Below are 15,081 nucleotides of genomic sequence, written 5' to 3'. Positions count from 1 at the left end.
CTTTTTAGCTAACAATTATAAAGTCAGATAGCTAACTTCAAACTGAGTTACTCAAAGTGTTTCACTACATTATTGTTCCGACTTTCGATACGAAAGTAACGGAATATTTGTGCTTGGGGTGGGTTTTTTTTTTCTTCAGACAAATTTCGACTTTTTAACTAGCCATTTTTGACGGAATTTTTTTTATATCATTCAAAAGGTACTGTTGTCCTGAGCTTAAATTTGAAAAGATATTTCACCTGTGATCATTTTTCATAAAGTTATGAGGGTTTAAAGATTACCATTTTGGCCATTTTGACCAATTTAGGACAATTAACGCGCGATATAATTCGCGCTATTAAAACATAAGCGGAGATTTAATCCGTCTTATAAATCGTTCCAAATTGGTTGAACGAAGCTTATTTGCCATAATTGATGTGTTACATGGAACGAAAACTATCTTTTTGTACTTTATATGGCGTGTGGGGGGATGATTTTCATAAAAAATTTCAAAATTTAGAAAATTTTTTTTTCATTTTATTTTATTTCATATAAGGTTTTTATGATTTTACTGCTGCTCCATAAACCTTCAAAAGCAGTTGGAACATTCAGGGCTTCGCCCTGATACGAGCAGTCTTGTTGTTTTGAAAAACAAAAAAGTATTAGATTTTAACTCAAAAATATTCCGAGTAGCACAGTTTTTCATGCGTGCTTGAATAATACTTGCAGCAACCGTGCAACCTTTGTGTTATTGTTCCGACTTTCGATACGAAAATAACGGAATATTTGTGCTCGGGGTGGGTTTTTTTTTTCTTCAGACAAATTTCGACTTTTCAACTAGCCATTTTTGACGGAATTTTTTTATATCATTCAAAAGGTATTGGTGTCTTGAGCTTAAATTTGAAAAGATATTTCACCTGTGATCATTTTTCATAAAGTTATGAGGGTTTAAAGATTGCCATTTTGGTCATTTTGACCAATTTGGGACAATTAACGCGCGATATAATTCGCGCTATTAACGCGTAAGCGGAGATTTAATCCGTCTTATAAATCGTTCCAAATTGGTTGAACGAAGCTTATTTGCCATAATTGATGTGTTACAAGGAACGAAAACCATCTTTTTGTACTTTATATGGCGTGTGGGGGGATGATTTTCATTTAAAAAAATTCAAAATTTAGAAAAAAAAGTTTTAGTTTTATTTTATTTCATATAATGTTTTTATGTTATTACTGCTGCTCCATAAACCTTCAAAAGCAGTCGGAACATTCAGGGCTTCGCCCTGGTAAGAGCAGTCTTGTTGATAATTTGCATTCTGTTAAATTTTATTACCATTATCAGATGAGTTCACACCATTATTGAATGAATGAAACTCATCATTAGATATCTCATTTGAATTTAAAGGTAATCAAATACTTGAGTATGGCCTCAATTTCATTGCAAAAAATTCATTGAAGTGGAATGCCAATTGACTGCTCAGTTCAAAAAACAAGTTTGATCTCTAATTAACTTTGGCTCAGTTGTACATCCTTTTTTGGATGACATCAAGATTTAAACAAGGATAGCCGATTACTGTGCAAAATACAAAGTATAATTTGAAATTAGTGTCTTTTTTCCGTGGGATCTGATGAAAAGATTCAAACAAAAACTGGAAATTAGTAATATTTGACCTTCATAGTGAAATAGGCATATTGGTCAACAGTTTTGAAGAACAATGACTAAGAAAACAAAAAGTATCAATAAAAAAATTCAAAAACTAAGCTGAGCAAAAGTAAGTTTTCGCGGCCTGCATTAAGCAAAAATAAGCTATTGCAAGGCTGCTCACTCGCATTAGTTGCTCGAATTTAGACTAAAAAAAATTCAAACCGGCTTTTTCGACACCGGGAAAAAATTGAGAAACTTTTAAATGTCGTTCGAATGAAGACTGTAAGGGCTTTAATATGACAATCACTCAATTCTCTCCGGTATTTTTAAAGTAGCTGTTTTTGCGTGGAAAACAAAACAAAAAATACACAGTGACTCTCCATTTTTCAAATGGTCGGAACAAAAATGAAAGTGTTCCTGTTTAAGAGCAATAAATGTGGTGAAGACTCTTATATAGGTCTTGCTGATTGTTTTTTTTTCCAGAAAAGTCCTAAAATGTTGCTGCACTTAGGAATATACGCACTTTTTGCAATTGAAATTTATCTATTGAAAATGACATAAATAGCACTCTCCAAATGCAAATGTGAAAATGGCGCAAAAAACGTAAACGATAGATTTCCTGCGGAATAAATACTTTATCTGTTGATTCAGTTTTCTGAAGTTGAGTTGAAGTAATAAAAAAACGCCAATCATAAATCGTTCTAGAAATTCAAAGAGCCTAAATGGCTTCTATTTTTTTCTTTGAAATTCGAAATTTGAGATTTTTGAAACAAAGTCAGTGTTTTTTTTCTAATGTTTATTTGCGTTCATTACTTTTTTGCAATCTTCGATTGGCTATGTTTAGCTAGTGCTCCTGGTGATAGTGTCAGTGTACTGGGGCAGGTACAACTACAAGTACAGTCTAGGGGAGCCCTGGTTAGCAGTCTACCTTGCAGGCGGCATCATACTACTTGTAGTACTCACCCTGCTCTATGCTGTAAGTAACATGGCTTGCAAGGTGAAGGTGAAGCTGAAAAAAGATAAAAAAAACATATGAAAAAAATGGACAAGAAGCTCGAGAACCACGAAACACTTTGGAATACAAATCATCAAATCGTTCTCTCAAATTTTTTTATTTCACTCAGTTTAGCCCTGATGTTTTGCGACAAAAATCAATATTCTTTCTTTAAAAAAAATTTTACAAAATATATTTCTATGAAAATAGATCTAAGGATATTTTCTAATTTTCAGAATCCAGAAAGGTTGCACGGGAAGAAAAATGTGCCGAGTAAGATTACAGTGCAGAGGGTAGTTGAACTAGACAGAGACAAAGAATCGTACGAGTCATGGGGCACCAAAATGAACAACGATGACGATAGCGACAGTTATAGTGACAGTGACTCTTCTGAATCGACTAAAAAGACAACTAACAGCAGGCAGAGAACACTCTTTTCCCTTTTATTAAATGCAATTCTTTATGACTGGATTTTTATGATTCGTGTATTAGCATTTCGGTCGTGGCTTAAGTTGAATTATTTTTTTTAGCTTAAAATGTCTCTTTGCGGACTTCGTAGTCAGCAACCAAAAAAATTGTTCACACCTAAGTTTCCATAGATCTGGTATGAACATAGCTACTTAGACCTATTGGAAGGTTAAACATGAAAATGTATATTAAGAGAGTAAGAATGGAAAAGAATTGAAAACCGGAGTAGGAATAAAAATGTGGAGCCCAAGAAAGAACAGGGGGACCATTTGGACGCGGAGAGTAGGGAGGGGCGGGATCAGGCGGAGATGAGGAAGTTGCGGAGGGATCCCACGAACTGCTGCAGGTACAATTACATAATAGAAAACTGTTCTGCGTTTTTCACACCCACACTTGGTATTGCTCATACCATCAAATGAAACTTGAATAGTTTTTTAACCTGTTTAGTTTTGTGTTTGATTAAATATCACGCGCAAACATTTTGAATATCAATGGTTAAAATTAAAATACAATTGCCGTATTGATTCGGAATTATGGCAGATTTCGATTGTTTTTCGATCGACCAAATTTTTCGTCAAAAAATTATCAATTGAGAAACATCAAAATTTTGCCCTATTTTGGGTTACGTAGTGACGAAGTCGCAAAAAAGGCGGCGGGGTGTGGGGGTCTTTTTAGATCCTGAAGAATGTTGAATCCCCGAGGAAACTCTAACCACTCTTTTTTATACCTGTATGTTTTAGAGACGTGCATTTAGGATTATACACAGTGTCTCTTATTCTGCAAGTGATCACACACGGACACAGGGGGGCCTCATCCACCACCAGACAGCAGTGGGTGTCCCTGTGGAGGTACTGTTTGGGGGAGCACACTCAGGTCACGTGGGGTGGGGGCAGGGGCAGTAATGACTTCATGGAGAGTCAGGGTTTGTGTATGGCCATAGGGTACAGCATGCCCAAAGGGATGTAAGTGGGGGTGATTCTTAAGTACAGTTATAAAGTTCATTAACTAGTGAAATATGCAAAAATGTAACTGTTTCTGCCACCAAATCATTTATCATTCAGCTATCCTCTGACAGGATAATCAGTATTAAAGGTTTTTTGTGATATTTTAAGCCCTGCGATATTTTAGGTAACGTGAATGAAAACAATAGTTGATGTTCTAAATAAATGATATATCGATCAACCGTTTTTTTTTGCTTGATGATGCTCTGGCAGAGCTATAGTTGGAGCCGACTGAATAGCATCATTCAACATCAGTGGTTCGCCGCTGATTGCCTTTAGGGCTCTTTTTCCTTTTTCCCCCACCTGCAATTTTTTACAAGTATAGTTAATGTTCCAACTAACCGATTAATATGAAAATTGACATGAGGACCGAATAGGCCATGTCAAACATATTTTGTCTTCATAATTAACCTTGTAAAAAACCTCATTACACCATAAAATTGATGATGATGTGAGGTGGGGGAAAAGGAAAAAGAGCGCCTTTAGAATTAATTTTTTTTGATTAATTTCTTGTTTATCAATTTTGCTCAATTTTTATCCTAACTACTGTCCCATGACTTGCACCATGTGGACGAATGTTTTTTAAACTAACTGAGTCAGAGCGCTACGACTGACAAGGTTTTTTGCTTTTTAAGTCAATAAACACAGTTCAGACTTTTATATAGGTCGCAAAGATTTTTTCTAAAAATTTGTTCAAGCTCAAATTTACTTTTTCGCGTTTCGGCTTTTGATTTATTTTTAAGATCTTTTCATTACCTTTGTTAAAAGGAAGGCAAACTCACCTATCGAACACTGAAAGTGTAAACTACACGAAAAACGTGATTGACTTCTAGTTTCTAATTTAATAATCAAATTTCCCAGCGGAACGAAAGTTTTTCTGTTGATCCAGTTTCTCAAATGGGTTATTTTAATCGAATTATCTTAAATGTTTTTCGGTCTACTTCCGTTCATTAACTCTTTTCCAATTCTCTGATGGCTATGTTTGCTGTTTGCACATGGTCACTAACTAAAATCCATCCTTCAGTTTTACTTAAAACCCACTCTACACAGACCAACTTGAATCAGAATCCCATCTTTCAGCTCAGCAGTCACTGGATTTTTCCTCTAAGTTGAACATGCTACAACTAAATGAAAAACAAAAAAAAAATTTTTCAAAGGCTTCATACGACTGACGTTTGACAACTCAAAAAATATATTTGCAGCGTTGTTCCGCTCGGGCACCTGTGGGGACGCGGATGAGTCTGAAACTATGCTATATTTTCATGCATTTGCAAGAAATTCCAAACACTTCGCATCAAAGTAAATCTAGAAAAAGTGAATAAATGAAAACTCTTATTTGCAATTCTGAGAAGTCCTAGTGAGATACGACGCCAGAGGCAGCTGGACCTCAAAATAGAGGATCTCAGTTACCTTATAGTGCCTCGCCAGTAATGGCGGCGTGTCGCGCGCAAGACCAAGAGAACGATCCTTACTTTATAATAAGTTAAAACAATAGAACAACATACAAGAAGGTAATTTCTGATTGGCTGAAAAAATGTTTTGTTCAAAGTGAACGAGCTCCTGCCTAAAATAATTTTGGGGTAGATTGCTCAATGTAGTTTTAATTGATTGACCTTCAAGTTAACCTTGGCTGACTAAAGAAAATTAAAGAAATTTACAAACGCTTCAATTTTCAGACTTGAATCTTCTGAAGTCTCAAACTGCTTTATTACATGCAGAAATGCATTCATATATAATGGATTCATATAAGGTGTATATGTACTTTTTAATTTCAACTCAACTTCATTTGCTAAATAATAGGCAAGTTGCGCTCTCCAATTACGAAAGCTCAAATGGAGCAAGAAATGAGAATACTTCTAGTTTCGAAAGTGAATTTTAAACTTAAGATTTCCCTTTGGACTAGAAATTTTACCTGTTTATACATTTTCTTAAAATGTTGTTTTTTTGTAAAAAAAAAAGGACCAATCATAAACAATTCTAAAAATTGAAGGAGCTGTTGTAACCTGATATATATATATATATATATTTTTTCAAACCTACGTTTTTTGGTTTCCCTGAGTTCTCTCACACATTTTCAACCTTATCTGGCTATGTTTTCAGAGTGCAGTCGACGCTGATTTTCTTCTCGATGGTTGCCCTGATGGTGAGTCACCTGCTGACCATAGTGGGCATTGGGATTGCCTTCTACCTCATCTACAACAGGCCATACAGACACAGGAAGTGTCTCACCTATGGACGACTGGTAGTGGCCATGACCCTCTTCGTCATATTGGGTAGAAGCTAAATTTAATTTTTGGAGTCTATTCTCTTATACATGTTCCCAAAAGCCATAGAGAGAATACTGAAAATTGATTGACTCATTTTGAGCTCCGTTTCCAGTTTTTGGCATATACTTGCTCGCTTTATTTGCTGCTCATGATGATATTCAGGATCAAGCATAAGAGAGGGCCCGTTATTTTTTCTTTTAACTCTTTTTTTTCAGTAGATGGAGAAGTTAATTGAGTTTTTTTTTCAAAACAGACATCAATTTTAAAATAGTGCTTTGAGGCGACGAATGTGTTCACGTGATGTTCTTAGGTGCCTCCTGTATGTTGTACACTCTGGCAATACCAGATGGGTTCGAAATAGACTACGCATTCATCAGTGGGTGGGGGGCTCTGCTTCTAATCTTCATCGTACTCATTTTCTCATTCGTACAGGTCAGATTCGAATTAACAATACATTCCTCAGTAAGGCCATTCTGAAAAGTTTTTTTTTGAAAAAAAGTCATTCTACCGTTTTTGAAAATCTATTGATGGCCGTTAATTAATTGACGAAAATTTTCGACCAATTAATTGTTGAAAAGTTCTAAGAAGAACCTTTCTGTGTATGTTTGATTCTCATATTTCATTTGTATAGGTGGTCTGTAAGCCGAACTTGTTCGGCGAAATGCCTGAAGCAGACGACGAGAACTACACAATCAGATTGCATGTACCTTCTCAGCCCAACAAAAACAACCAAAGTGCCAACAACAACAATAACAACAACAACAACAACAATACCAGCCAACAGGCACTGAGAGATGACCCACCTAATCCGAATGAAAAGGCAGTAGGCTGGAGAAACAGTCTAAGCCAGGTGCAGGAAATCAGGTAAGGAGCAAACTCCCATGACCAAACCCCCAGTAGTTAATGAACGCCATACCCCCCCCCCCCCCTCCCCCCCACGTTATTTACGCCGCCCTCGATTCATTTGGCGGAAGAAGCTATGTAGCGGCTGTTGAGTTTTTTTTGTTGGTTACTTGCATTAAATGAATGCTGGTTTTAGTATCTGTTTTATCAAGTCTTTGAAAAATATAAAACTTAGGTTGTGTTGCTTAATAAATATTTTCTCTATAAAAAGGTCAAATTTGATTCCTTGGATCCAATTATTAATAAAGATGGCTGTTGGATATTTCATTCGTTTAATTGAGACTTAATGATTAGTTCTGCTAATTGAACTTGACTTCAGATCAGAGCCGGAGACAAAACAGCAGAAGAAGAAGAGTGAGACGAAAGCAAACAAATCCCTCGGAGATGTCAAAACTATTTTCCCACCTGAAAAAAGAGGTCAGAAACATACACAGAACACTATGTTGAAGAAATAACTATAACCATTCGTGTTCCCGTGAAATTTATCCCGCATCATAAAACTCCAAAACGTTTAAAAAGTTAGCATTTTCTACTGCGGTTGCCACTTTTTGAGGATCAAAATTTTCCAAAAAATGCTTAAAACGGCTTTTTTTGCCTGTTTTTTTTTAAAAAACGATTTAGGGTCTATGGATGGGATGGGTCTATTAAAAGTTTCAAAATGTTTATGGATGAATGCATGCAACTGATTTAGATTCTAATAAACGCAGATCAACAAAGTCCAAATCGCGCAAGTCTAATCCGACCAGTCCGGAGCAGAATGGGAAGCAGCAGTCGTCCGATTTGAAAACCCCTGGGAATGACCTGGGAGTGGATTCCAATTCTAAGAACGAAATGAGTACATTTGACCCCAATGACACAGGAATCCAGAACAAGGTGACCAAATGAGTGGCATATTAAACTGCCGGAAAAAAAGAGTAGTTACTTAAATTATGAACGCAAAATAATGCAAAATTTATGAACATCTGTAGCTTACCACATAGCTTACACCAAACGACAACTCATTGTTTGAATGAAAAGTTCCAAGGCTTTTTTTATTGTATTCTTTCAATAGTTTTGAGGGTCAAACAAGGGAAGTTATTGTTTTTTTTTCTGTTACAAAAAAAACAAGAAAATTTAACAAGTTCAAATTTTTAGAAGATTAAACTTCGTCTACAACGTTCTGTTGAGATTTTTGGAAACAACTCTCGAAGCATTCAAAGAACTTTTGCGGTTTGACAAATTTTTCGTTAAATTTTTTTAAAGATATTACTAAATAGGCATTAAAAAACCTTAATGTCACCTCTCAAGAAGCATCTCATTATGAAAAACCGTTTGTTAGAGTACTTGGACTAGTATATCTAAAAGTAATTATCTATTTTTTACAAAAACATTTTGGTGGCCCTGTTTGCGAATGAAGACGGGACGGAGATCGGAGTCGAAACGGAGATCTACTAAGCGGATCAGCGGAAACAGGTCTAAAGTGGACAGTGAGAACAGGAACAACAGCAATGCACTGGGGGTGGAGGGGTCTGAACAAGACATCACGGGCACTGTCAGTCCCCCTCAGAACAACTACGACAACACTGAAATGTCTAACGTCGACCTGTAACCAAGGAGAGTCAATTAACAATTATTAAGTTTTCAAGCCAATAGCTTATATAAACACACCTTGGTTAAAAAATTGTACATCTATATTATAGCTCGGCTTGCGAGAATGCTCAAAATGCATTAGCACTTCGCATGGCTTTTCAATGAGTAAAATTTTGTCCCTTGCTTGGATAAACTAACATTATATGAGGAGATCTTTTAGAGACAGACACAAGGAGCTCTTTTAAAAACACAAGTCAATTGCTTTATTTCCTTGCAATCAATGACTCTTCTTTAACTTTTCTACAACATGTCACAACTAGCCTAGGTTGCCTTGCATACATGAAAAAGTTTGTCATACCATTCCATACGAAAAAATGCGTATCATTGAATTCCATACCAGCTGCATATGAACAAATACTTATCATATATACTTTGCTTATATGAAAAGTGTGTGACAAGCATTTTTAGACATACACAAAAAACCTGAATTTTGAAATTAAAACACTGAAGGAAAAAAGTTCATATTTTTCGTCGGCAATTCAATTCTCAGCTCAAAAAGATTTTCCGAAAAGAATGAATGCAAACTTTCACGTTAACTGTCTGACGTGTCCACTTCATAACCACAAGTTCAGAAAATTTTTAAGGCAACTGAATTTTTTTATATGCTAAGATCAACCACAAGTCACAGTTTAGACACTATACATTTTTCAAAAGTGAAAGCTTTGTAGCCGTATACAAAACATACTATCACGACCGATAAAGGAGTCTTCACTGCGTTCATTAACGCTTAAGAAACGGAGTTATAAGATCTTTTCCATAGCTCGATTCTTCGAAAAAAATTTCCCTGTACTGAAAATCCCAGATTGTATATGAGTTAGATAAGCTGTTGCAGCGCAAATATAAAACAATAGTACAAATGCATATAAACGTAAATGTGCGAGAGTATAAATGCATATAAAAGTAAATGCATACAGGGAGAGTAGCCAAGCGTATACATGGTGCGTCCCGGCGGGTTCGGCGCCGGTTCGAATCCCGACTAGGTCATTTCCTTTCTAGAACTCGAATATGCACCGAACTTGATGGGATGCTCCGTAACCAGGTTCGATCCCCCCAAAACCAATTTTAACCGTCTTTTCGCTCTAATTTGGTTCAGCCTTGATTAAGGCTGACCTTTAAAAAGAGCAATTTGTCTCAAGGACAAATACTGGCAATTTTTTGCAGCTTGCTTTGAGTTATGCAGTTTTTTGTGGCCGATGTTACCGATGTTAACAATAAAAAAGTTTGTTAAAAATTTCATTGTATTACGAAATTTCCAGAGTTATTTTCCCGATAAAATACTCGTTAATTCAAGTGTTTGAAAACAGATTTTATTACGAAGTGTGGAGATTGGCGCGAACATTTTTGGCGCCCCACAAGGGACTCGAGTCTTTTCTCACGAAGTCGACACAAGGGACTCGAGTCTTTTCTCACGAAGTCGACACAAGGGACCGAGGTCTTTCTCTTCACGACAAGAGACTCAGTGACTCAGTCAAAGCTGTTCAAAAGTCGTCACCTTCTCGTATTCGAAGGTTGGCCGAGTTCGAAAGTCGTCGGCATATTCTCATTGGCAAAAAAAATACGAAAGTTTTAAGCAACCAGTTGGCCGAGTGCACTTAGCCGAGTTGGACGACTGCATCACTTTCTATCTTTCCCTCACACAAGACCCGAATGCATTTGGCCGAGTATATTAATTGTCTCGAGTCTCCAGTTGGCCCCCCAGTGTCCGGTTGGCCGATTGTCCAGTTGGCCGATTGACCAGTTAGCCGAGTGTCCAGTTGATCGAGTGTCCAAATAGCCGAAAGTCGTTATAGTGAGAAGTTAGCAGAATTGGCCGAAATTCGCCCAGGGCTCAGTTGGCCGAAATTCGATTAGCCAAAAGAGCCGACAGAGCAGTCTGGCGAAAGAGCAGACTGGTGGAAGAGAGGCCTGTGGTCAAAGTGGAGCTGTGGAGCTGTGTTTTTCTCGACACCCGAAGTTTTTGGCTTTTTCCCGGTGACCGCCCAATCTCCAAAACCGTCAAAAACTGTAAGACTAGTCTAACCTTTATAAACTTTTTTGTGCAATAAAATTACATACGGTGTCTTGTTGTGTATCCCAACTCAAAGCAAGCTACAAGTGGTAATTTTCCCGATACCACAAAGTTTTGGGTAATTGTGAACGGATTGAAAATCCAAGAAATCGGATCATAGACAAGGGGTACTAGACTAGTTTTTTGGGTTGGTTTACGACTCGAACCTGCTGACCAAAATTTTCCGAAAAATTTTGGGAAAAAAGTAAGAAATTTCCAAAAAATCGTCAAAACGTCCCCATAATTCTGCGAAACTGTGCTGTAACATGACACCAACCTTATGGTAAGTGGTCTGGTAGCGAAATATCAGGCAAATTAAGTTGAGTTTTTTTCATCCTCAGGTTTTTTCCGCGTGTGTTGTTGGAACTTAACCGATTTGCCTGATTCTCCAACCCCATTGGTAAACTTAAGGTTTACAACGACTTGATACCTGTTTGCATCCGTTCGCTTTTCAAAACATTCGTTTCGCAACGACTGACTAAGTGGTCCGGGACGGTAAAATTAAGCAAGTTAAGTTGTTGTCTTTCATCCTCAGGTTTGCTCCGCGTGTGTTGTTGGTTTTCAACCGACTAGCTTAATTCCCAAACCTCTTGGTAATTCGTCGAGCTACTAGCCGGTTAGTAGTGACGCACCGTCGTACGACCGTTCAACAAATTTCGTACGCCGTAACATCATCCTAAGTGGTCAGGGAGGTGATATTAAGTAAGTTAAGTTGGTTTTATTCATCCTCAGGTTTACTCCGTGTGTGTTGTTCGATATCAACCGACTTACTTAATCCCCAGCCCCATTGGTAACTTTACTCACCGAAAACCGTTCCGAATCGCCCCGCAAACGCCCGATAACCGTTAAGTATAGTTTGAGTTAAGTATAGACCCTAGAGCCATGGATGAGAACTTTCAGAAGAGGGTTCAAATGTTATTTGCGAAGCGAACCAAGCTTGAAAATGAACTGTACAAGTGCCATGAAATTATAATTGAGAACATTGAAAGTCAGAGTCGCTCATCAAAGATTGACACTCAGATTCAGAATTGCAAGAGCCTGATAGAGACTGCAGTTGAAATAAATGAGGAATTGATTAAGTTAGCTTGTAAAAGTGTTGATCCTGATAAATTGATACCAGCGCAGGATATGTGGCTTCATACGGTTACATCAAGAAACGATACAGTTTTACAGAAGGCTGCATCATATAAAGCTGGCTTAAACGTTGAACCTGAGGAAACAGAGCTTGACAATGTTGCAGAATCGTTAAGTACGATCGTAACAACACAACCACAAGATTCACATGAAGCAGATGCGCGCTCTAAGGTGTCGCGGTACAGTAGTCGACATCATAAATCAGGTTCGCATAAATCCAGTCGCTATACCGTCGCGCAGTCAAAAACATCAACTGAGAAGAGGCGAGATTTGTTGGTTTTGAAGAATTTGCAGGAGGAACTTGAGAGACAAGCAAAGGTGTCATTGAAGTTGAAAGCGCAGCAAAATAAAATAAAAGAACCGCAAGGTAATTTAGAGTTGGAAGAACTAGCTGAGGTACACCGCAAGAAACTGGCTGAAATTGAGTTAAAGGAATTCGAGTTGGAAGAAGAGCTTTCTGCAGCAAGTGAGAAGATAGGAAATGCTAGCGTAACACATGTTGACCCACAACGTACTGAACAATGGGTAGAAAACGTTGTCACTGAGCAAGAGCAGGCCGAAGTTGTTGCAAGCTCAGAGCAAAGTCATCCAGTAGTCGAGAGTTCCACTTTGATTGCTACTGATGTATTGCAAGGAGTTGGTGCCGTCGTCAGCGGGGGTGCCGTCGTCAACGCTGGTCAAACCACATACAGTGAACCGGGAGGCCACAATAAGAATCGAATTCAGGCTCAGAGATCAAGTTTGGTCCAATCGCGTCTGTCATTGCACTCAATCGAGAACCCATCTAGTTTACCACAGTTCGTTGCCTCCAGCTCAAACTTTGTTACTCCACACTTAGCTTCAACACCTCATGCTGAAGTTTCGCAAAATCACAATCTGATACCACAAGCAAGTGGTAGCATTCCCGCTTCAATGCCCTTTGGTAATCCCACCATTAATGTGGCACCGCCTTCTGTGTCGACCGTTACTAATCCAGTTTCGCTTCCGGCGAGTCAACCTTTTGTTCCTCCATTAACCGTTCCGATTCCCATTTCGCTTCCGATTATTCAACCATTTGTCCCGTCAACCGTTCCTATTCCCTCTTTGCTTCCGGTCAGTCAGCCACATTCCGGCCCCGTTTCAACTGGGTATCAGGCGCCTGCAGCGCCATCCCATCAACCTATAAATGTTCCAAACAACCCAACAAGTTTCTCAAGTGAACACTATAACCCGTATAGTAGTTTGTGGAGACCTGCCGCGACTGCGCAAACGATGCCAGTTCCTCAATACTGCGCACCGCCCTCAAACGTTTTCTCAGTGACAACTCCTGTTGTTCCACCAAACACCGTAGTTCCTTATACAAGTTTTGGGACTGTGTATTACACCCAGCCGCAAACTCATCCAGTTGTTGAAACAGCGCATCAAGGTTATCCACCTACATATCCTGCGCCCACTACGGGCCCGTCTTACGTGCCTAATAGCGAACAACCCATCTCGGCGAGAGAGTTAGCAGATATCATTCTGCATAGCCGCAAAGACCGTCTACCGGAGTTGAACTTGGAAGTGTTTGATGGCGAACCAATTAACTGGTATGAATGGTTCGGGCAGTTCCAAGCAACAGTTGATTCGGCTATGCTAACTGATGATGAAAAACTCAAATATCTGAAAACACACGTTAAAGACAAAGCCAAGAGTGCAATTGCGGAATACGGCTACAGTGGAATGTTGTATAAGGATGCTCTAGCAACTCTCCAGAGAAAGTTTGGGCAACCTCCATGTTGTAGTTGGTGCACATTTGGATAAGTTGAAGAATTTTCCCGCATTGAAGATGCACAACTCTGACCATGTTATAAGCTTTTCTGCGGTGATTTCTGGGCTCGTAGCTGTTTTTAGGTCTTTGTCGTTCAATGACGACTTGAAAAGTGTGAACCTATTAAATCAAGCCGTCAGTAAGCTTCCTCCAAATCTAAAAGCGGCATGGTCCATGCATACTGTTAGACAACATTGGCAGCGATTAACATTGCTAGACTTCAACGATTGGCTTAAGAATAAGGCAGAAGGCCATGAGCGATTGAAATTTTTAGTCAAAGTCGAGCAGCCAGTTAAACAAAAAGTAGTTACAAAAGTGCTTGCAGGTAACACTAAGGTAAGTTCTAAGGATGAGAAAAGTAGAGAAAAGACAAGGTTTCCTCCATGCTCGCTATGCAAAGGGCAGCATGCACTCTGGAACTGTTCCGTGTTCAAAGAGAAAAACGCAACACAAAGGGCTAAATATGTAGCAGAACAAAAGCTCTGTTTTTCTTGTTTACAAGGCAACCATACCTTCCGAAAGTGCCAAAAGGCAAGAAAATGCCCAAAACAGGACTGTGAGAGCACTCACAATGTGCTTCTTCATGGAGCCGAGAAAGTTTTCCCGCCCAAAGAGGCCGACCGATCACCATCGACTCAAACTAATACAAACACTACTTCTGCAAACAACGCAGCTTGTGTTAAACCTTGTGAGGGAACTGCAAAAGGTATTCTTCCCGTTGCGTTGGTAGATGTGTCCTCTGGTTCGGAAAATTCGAATGCACTAGCACTTTGTGACACTTCGAATGCATTCTTGGGTTTCCGCGGCACTCGTTGAACGTCTGAAATTAGTTGGCACGCCCGTAAATGTTTCGACCGATGGTTTTAACTCAGCCAAGGTATCTAAAACTGAACGAGTTCACTTGAAAGTTTCCGCAAAGCCCAATGAAAGTGAATTTTCGTTTTCGTTTGTCGCTTTCGTTAAGCACAACATGTATATAGGACCCGATGTTATAAACGTTTCCGAATTGCAGGTCAAATACCCGCAACTAGCCCCGTTAAAGACGACTGCGTATAATTACAAAGAGATTGAGATAGTTATAGGACAGGACTTCTATCATGCGATAAGACCCCTCGAACATGTCTTCGGAGATGAACTTGACTCACCGTGCGCCGTCCGACTTCCGATAGGTTGGGTCATTAGTGGTCCGTCTCTTGATCGTTCGTCCTTAAATTCTTCTTCCTTTAAC

This window comes from Symsagittifera roscoffensis, chromosome 5, assembly GCF_963678635.1.
Source record: "Symsagittifera roscoffensis chromosome 5, txSymRosc1.1, whole genome shotgun sequence".
In the NCBI taxonomy this organism is placed as follows: domain Eukaryota; kingdom Metazoa; phylum Xenacoelomorpha; order Acoela; family Convolutidae; genus Symsagittifera; species Symsagittifera roscoffensis.
Note: the sequence above shows the minus strand (reverse complement) of the source record.